The sequence below is a fragment of the Fukomys damarensis genome, unplaced genomic scaffold, assembly GCF_012274545.1.
Source record: "Fukomys damarensis isolate Sample0158 unplaced genomic scaffold, DMR_v1.0_HiC HiC_scaffold_32, whole genome shotgun sequence".
NCBI classification, from domain to species: Eukaryota; Metazoa; Chordata; class Mammalia; order Rodentia; family Bathyergidae; genus Fukomys; species Fukomys damarensis.
The window spans coordinates 35,019,123-35,026,699 of NW_022900944.1; the positions used below are offsets into that span (position 1 = coordinate 35,019,123).

General features: G+C 45.6%; 1 long non-coding RNA gene across 1 annotated transcript in view; it reads right to left on the reverse strand.

Moving 5' to 3' along the window:
* LOC109117661 overlaps positions 1-7,577 on the reverse strand; it is a 21,266-nt gene that overhangs the window by 7,805 nt on the left and 5,884 nt on the right. The window contains exon 2 of the long non-coding RNA XR_002024967.2: positions 4,895-4,972. This is a non-coding gene — a long non-coding RNA (uncharacterized LOC109117661). The remainder of the gene's footprint in view (positions 1-4,894; positions 4,973-7,577) is intronic.

Sequence of the window (7,577 nt, forward strand, 5' to 3'; positions counted from 1 at the left end):
GAGGCTCTGCGCCCGCCTCTGCGCGCCAGCGGCGTCCCCCGGGGCGGGTGCGCCCTGGCTTCCTCTCCAGAGCCCAAACCGTCAGGAAGAAAGGGTTCGTGAAACGGGGCTAGGTGTGTCAGACCTCAGGGACGCGCGCCCTGGCTCAGCATCTTGGGAAACTGTCGGGATTCTCGAGGTTTTGGTTCTTGGAGCACGGGAGGGGAGAAGCGGGCTGGTGCCTGGTCTTTAGAACGCACAGCCCAGGGGAGCCTGAGAGCAGACTCGAGAAGGGTGCTTCCCACTCCCGGGCCACAGGAAACTGGCGTCGAACGTCCCCGCTGCCCTGCTGAGCTCTGGAATTTAAGAGGAGGCAGCTGCCAGGGCGCGCCCAAAGCCCACCGGGGGCCAGAGCCTTGACGCAGGCTGGGCCGGAGGGTTGTCCGCGGGGAGCAAGGCTAGCCCCAGCCTTGGCGTTCCCGACTCCTTGGGGACCGCGGGGCGACACCTTGCCCTCTATCCCTCAGCCTCAACCAAGCGCGGGCCCCAAATTTCGTGCCATCCGCGCGCAGGAAAGGTTGGACTTGCCTTTTTCTCTATTTCCAAGAACGGGAAACAAACGAATTGGAAACGTTTTGTGTTGGAAAAATATCTGTTCGATGTCATTTGTTGCTTAAATTGTCCTTAGAAATTTTTTTTTCAACTTCATTTGAAAAAGAGAAAGTTGATGCCCTCCCCAAACCTTGTTTCCCATTAAGCCGTCCCTTTAGACGTGCAGGCAGAGGTTTTCTGGGGCGAGGAGAGTGAAATCCAATGGGAGGGAGGACAAGGACTGGGACTCTCTCATTTTAAATCCCATTAATGGCTTAGAGGAGAGACACCAAAAAAAAAAAAAAAAATCAAGTAAAGCTAGTTCGTCTCCCACTGATTTCCTCTACTTCAAAGATTTTCTTCGCCCCTTAAATCAGAAATATTATGGCACTAGGTATTCCTCAAGAAAAGATTCACGTTTCTTCAGAATATATACAAAATATATGTTCCTTTTTACATTTTTTCAGGGAAAAGGGGGGGTTGTGATGAGGCACTCAATTCCCCGGCCATTAAACAAGCCAAGCCTGCATTTTTGCAGGCATGGGGCGGATTGCTGAGCTGCTGCATCCCTCCATTAGCGCAAGCCTGCGTGTCTGCGTGTCAACAATGCGCGTGCCACCGTGGGCACTGTCTCCCCAGGCCAGCGCTGGCCAGCTAAGTGCAAATGGGAGTCAGGTCTCAGTTGCCTGCTCCCAGCCCTGCTCCTCAGACCGCCCCCTGCACTCTCCACAGGGCTCTCTTTTTTTCTGCCTCTGGCTGGCAAGCAAGAAGCCTGGATCATTCCCCCAAGTTATGCCTTTGGAAATCCCTGAAGTGAATGCAGCCCGACTGAGGGTCTCTTGCTCTTCAGTTGTTCACTTTGTTGTGTTGCAATGATCTTTTTCTCTGTCACCCGCCCCAGGCATTAGAGGTGGTGCAAACTACTAGTAAGCAGGTCACCAAGTGGGTAAGCGGTGCGGGCAGTGCAGAACCGGGGGAAGCCACTGGCTCTGCACCTCCAGCCCCCAGGTTGGATTTCAGATTTCCATTGCAAAGGACTGGAGGAAGCTGGGAATCTGAGTCAAACCCTGGAACTAACTAATTGCCCTGAATTTTCACGATGCGCTACGTGTTGGAAATGAAGGACAGGCTTTATCATTTGGAACTCTTTCAAGGACCCGGGCGCTCCAAGTTTGGGGCTAATTCTTTAAAGGTTTTACTTCTGAGAAATAGGAAAAAAGAAAGAATGAAACATACCCACAATCCGTGTACTGGGGATGACACTCAAGAGTAGGTTGTGGTCTCTTTTGAATCGAGAGTTCAAAAGAAAAAGGGGGGGGGACAAAGGCTTGTTCCCCTCCCCTTTGCCCCAGGGATGAAACCTCTCTAGATTGGAGCAGCCAATTTGGTTTGATTTCCGTGGTTTGGAGGCTCTGGCAATGTTAGAAGCAGCGGGGCTGGAAAGACAGACCTCAGCTGCCTCCTGGACCAGCTGGTCTTCGATTGGCCCTTGAAGCAGAAGCTGAAATCGGGGTGATTCACCCTCACCCTGGTAGCTGGAGGGAGCACTGGCTGAACAGTCCTGAAGTATCCGTGGCTGCTTGCGCCCTACAGACTCTGTCCCTGGACCTTGTCACTCAACCTCTTTATCTTCTCTCTGCTCCCCCACCTGCCTCCTGCGCCCCACCCCACCCCAGTTTGCCTTTTTCTGTCAATTTGGGCCAGTTTCTTTTCCCACCACAAAGTCCTTTTGCTTGGAGTAACTTTCCAAAAGAGCTGCAGGGTGTCCTAAATGCCCAGTTTATACGGGGATGGATTTGGGAAGCTTCTCTCACTGAAAGCCCTTTTGTGGGCACCACTGGTGGGCACTCTTAGATTCCCCAAGACATCACCTGGACCTGACTCTCCCAGCACCTGTACCAAGACTAAAGAGGACTGTGGACATTTAGCTTTTTTTTTTTTTTTAATTCCTCCAGTAAAATCCCTCAGAAACAAACCTGAATTTGGTTTCTGGTTATAAAAAAAATCTCCCAGCAGGTACCAAGACTAAAGAGGAATTTGGACATTTAGCTTTTTTTTTTTTTTAATTCCTCCAGTAAAATCCCTCAGAAACAAACCTGAATTTGGTTTCTGGTTATCTTTAAGTTGTGAGAAGTCATCTGGCAAAAGTATTCTCCAATGTGCCTGAGTTGGGGGGAAAAGAAAGTTCTTGATGGAGAATGTAGACACAAAAAAAGAAGGGCACCACTGTGTACATCCTCTCAGGACTGTGGGGAGTGTGAATGGAGTAGGAAGAGCAGGTGCCAATACCCCAACACTTTCATCCTGCCAGAAGCAACCTGCTTTGGGGGGTATTTAGGGAGCAGTGTTTACCCACAGCCAGCTGCTTACCCCCTGGCATGCAGAGAGCAAACTTTTCGATCTGGTGGTTGAGGCTCCTGACACAGTGGCTTAACACTAGGACAGAGCCAGGGCTGGAATAATTCGGGAAGTTCAGAAGAATCCCACCCAGCACCCCTATGAGAAAAGGGAACTGTCCCATTTGTCTTGGGGTCAAGGGGTGGGCTGACCACAAGGGCGGTGGGATGGACGGTTGGAGCACACCACGTGCTATGCCTGGCTACTGCTCTCTCCTTTCTCCCTCCCTACCTCATCTTCTGCCATTTCCAGAGGCAGGAGAAAGGTGATCTCGGATGTGACCCCTAAATCACAGCTGCTGGTGGCTGCACCTAGCTACTCCGGGATGAGAGCGCAGCCCCTTCGCCCAGCTCAGACAGTTTAACCCTTTCCTCCCTGCGCGCTCAGAGGCCAGCTGCAGCGGCGCCTCCGACCACAGCACCGCGAGCAGCCTGCCTCCTAGCTCTTGGGCAGTACCTTGGATCCTGGGCAGGGACCACAGAAAGGCAAGAATGAGGGGTGCTGCCAGTTTAGGGCTCGCCGTTGAGCCTGGAGCGCTGCTGAGGTGCCCAAGAAAGAGCCGGAGTTAGCGAACAAGGAGGGATGTTTGGATCGTGTTAACTACCCAGACAGATGCACTTCGGCATGTCTGCATTTATGGAATCCATGTGTTGTTGTGGCAAATGAAAGGACAGCAACACGTACATACAATAGACTTAGAATAACAATACACATTCAACAAGGGACTGGCGCATTCTTCACCCTCCAGCCCTTCTCTTATATCTAGCGCTAGAGTTGTACAGACAGGCATCCTTTCAACCTCCCCTGCTTCCACTCTTTTTTTCTTCTTCCTCTTCTTTTTTTTTTCTGTGCCCCCAGTCCCCCTGCAGAAGAAAACTAGGGCCCAGAGCTAGACTCGAAGTGCAATCTCCTAACACATCCTTCACCTTCCTTCTCCCTTAAGACTGGCCCATCACATCTGTAGCCCTTGGACCAAAGAACAGCTGCTCACACTGCAACCCCATATTCTGAAAATTGCAGGGGAGCAGATTCTTCCTCAAACTCACCATCCACATCTTTATCACTAAACCAACATTGCCATGGCATATTTGCAAAGAAGTGGCTTCAGACAGATCTGGAAACACAACCCCCAGCGCGAGGAGAGCTCTTGAATAGCTCTGTACAGTACCTCCATTTATGGACACCTTGTACATTTGTGTGCACACAGATGCATGCACATGCACAGATGCAAAGACATCTGAAGTTATTCAAATGTATATTTATGTACCTTTTATGCATTTATCTTGCGTTTATATACATACACATATCCATTCATTTGAGTGAGAGGCAGAGAAAGGTACACATCAATGCAATTTTTAGCCTACATTCTACTTTCCCTTCCTATTGTAAATGTCTTGAAAAACAAGTTGGTCTAAAATTTTCTACCCTCTTGCCAGCTAAATGAAGGATTTAGATTCTGAATTTCTTGGCTCTTTTTTTTTTTTCATTTTGAAGATAAAATAATCCATATAGATGCTGGATTACCTTCTAAGCATTATTCAATCATATAAGCTTGGTACCTCTCCTCCTTATAACGAATTCACTCAGTAAAATTAGCATAAGTATTTACCAGATTAAGCTGACATTTTCCTATATTGCAACATGAAATACATTTATATCCAGAATTTCCTCCAAATAGCTCATACCAGTGGAGGTACTGACTTCTACCGCATGGTTTTATATAAGAAAGAACCACAAGTTCACTTTTACTACTATTTCCATTTTAAAAGAAAAGAAATACATAGTATTTAAGTGATTTTTAAAAAGATTTACAAGGAGAAATTCTGCTATATCTTTAAAAAATAAACTAACAGATTTATGAAGATTCATGAAGACAGATAAAATAGGAAGCAAATATACTCCTCAGGGTCTGAACAATTTTCCTTACCTGCTGTATTATGGAAAAATTCAGAATTTACCAGTCTTCTTTCAGTCAGCTACATTTTACACTGACCTGCACTTTGGACTGAAAGGGAAAAAAAAAAAAAGATTAACTGTTGCCAGTAAAAAATTTAGAATAATAATCAGAAACCGGACAAACTGAAGGTAAAAATATACAATGGCTACAACAAAGATAAATATTTATTTAATCAAAGTAGAGGTTGTATTTGGACTATAGGAATGTTTCATCCCCCACCCCACCCCCCAAAAAAAAGGCAAGAAAGAAAAAAAGCCAGAGTCTTTGCAAGCTCCTGGAGGGTTCCCATTGTCCAGGGCTATCGAGAGCCCAGAATGGCATTAACCTCACAAAAGACACATTGTGCAGGGGACAAAAAAAAGCCCCTTCTTCTACAATAACTTTTAGCTTTTTTATTTTTAGAAAATGACAAAGGTTTTGCAAGCAATGACTGGTGAAACCTGTAGCAAGCCAGGCTGGACTTGGCTTTATTGATCAGCTGTCCCGCATGGAAAAGCAGCCAGGAAAAGTTTGAATGGCAACCCAGATTTGGCTCAGAGAGAGGAAACCCCCGATTTTTCTAAATGTATTTTCTTTTCTCCCCCTAAATAAAACAGCATTATTTTCAGTGTGAATTCAGAAGGATTAGATGAGGTAACTGCAAAATCCTAAACCAGTTTTCTCCCCCTGGTCTTGACTAAGAAGCTGCATGCTCTTAAAGAGCATTGGAAAATCTCTCAAAATGAAGAACTGCTTTCTAATCAAACAGAGTTCCTGATTAATCCCCAAATTCCTTCTCAGATAAATAATCTTGGTTGGCTGGGGCAAAAAAAATTTTTAGGAAAAATAAGTTTTAGCACACTCTCTTCGTCCTCGTGTTACAGGGTTTACTAATAATGCTTTCAAAAGCATGTTTTAAATGTTTGCAGATCAGTTAAAGTACAGATTGCATTTTATTTCAGACATTGTAATTTCAATGATAGTAGTTCATGCTTACAACTTATAGAAATACATACTTGTCACTAAAAAAATCTATTCAGTAGCAGTGACGCTGAGGCTAGGGAGAGAGAGAGGGAAAGAGAGAGATAGAGAGAGAGAGAGAGAGAGAGAGAGAGAGAGAGAGAGAGAGAGAAGCTCTTGTTCTTTCTGCGTTTGTTTGCTTGGTTTTTGGAGGTACCTTGCACCAGCCTAAGTGATGGCTTTGATGTACTGGGTATCGGTACAGTAGCAGGGTCTCTGGCTGCTGTCTTTGATTCCAGGGATCTCCTCTGGGCTCTGGTGGGATGTACCGCTCCTAGTCTTTATCTGAAATCCATCCTCTCATTTCAAGCCCTTTGGCTTTGAGACTGCTCCAAACTCTTGGAGGTAGCTGTTGAGACTTTTTTTTTTTTTGGCGTTAGGGAAGGGGTATGTAATCTCCCTCCCCTTTCTACTCTCTAGACCTTTCCTCGCTATTTAAATATATTGGATTTCTTTCTTACGAATTTAGTCTGAAATTATTTTTCACTGCCTTTATTACATCCCTCCTTTTGATGGCAAAACAGCTTCTTGTGTTTTGAAAACATCTGCTTCCCAGGTTTTGCACTAGAAAACTGATTTTACTTTTTCTCTTAAGTCCAGAAAGGTAGAAAGTTGGACTTGTTTCCAAATGCAACTTTCCCTTTTCTTGTCTCTCCTAAAGTTGCCACCTTGCAGTTCTGATTCACTTTCTCCCTTTTATTTCTTCTAATCATCACTCTTCACTTCCCCTCTCATTCTAAAGAAGCAAAGAAGATTGACTGCATCTTATTTCAAAGACAAAATTAACACGTTTTATATATATATATACGTATACATACAAGGTTTTTTTGTTAGTCTATGGTATGTGTTAAAGTTTTCTCCATATTTTCTTCAGTCGTCCTGTGATTTGGGGGGAGGTGATTTTCCTCCGTTAAAAATTCTCAGATTTGCAATTTAAAGTGGCCTCTATTCTATGCCTCTGGTCTTTCACTTAAACCTTGGCTTTAAGCTGTCCCACTCCATTACAGCACCCCACACCCCCGCCGCTGTGAAGATGCTTTTCTTCCTATTTAAGCATAGTTGCATTTGCTTAAAAAACGGAAGAAAAAGAAAGGGAAAAAGAAATTACAAGAAAGAAAGAAAGGGGAAAAAAGAAGAAAGGAAAGAAAAAAAACCTTAAAAAATTCTTAGCCAGGTCTCTATTGTTGCCTCTCTGCATTTCACTTCTCGGTGCGTGTGTGCGTGCGTGTGTGCGTGTGTGTGGTGTGTATGTGTGTGTGTTTTTAATACATGCATAAACTTTTGGTGCCTCTCTCCCTCTTCCTAGGCTCTTCTCCCATCCTCTCTTCCTGCTCTCCTTGCCCTGCTCATCACTTTCCCCTGGTTTTTTTTTTTTCCTCCCTTCCTCCCCTCTGCCTCCCTCCACCTCCCCCTTTTCTTTTTTGCTGAATCTTATTGATCCAGAAGGTGGCTAATTAGCCCTTCCCGTCGTGCCTGGGTAATGAAGCACATGCGCACTGAATTAATCACAGCCATTTTTTGCAGGAAACTAATTAGCAGAATAAAGATCCAAAGACTTTTTTTTCTTTTCACTCATCAGCTCCCACTTCCAGCGCGTCCCCTCCGACCGCTGCAGCCGCCGTCGCCGCCGCCTCCTCCTCCTCCTCCTCCCGGC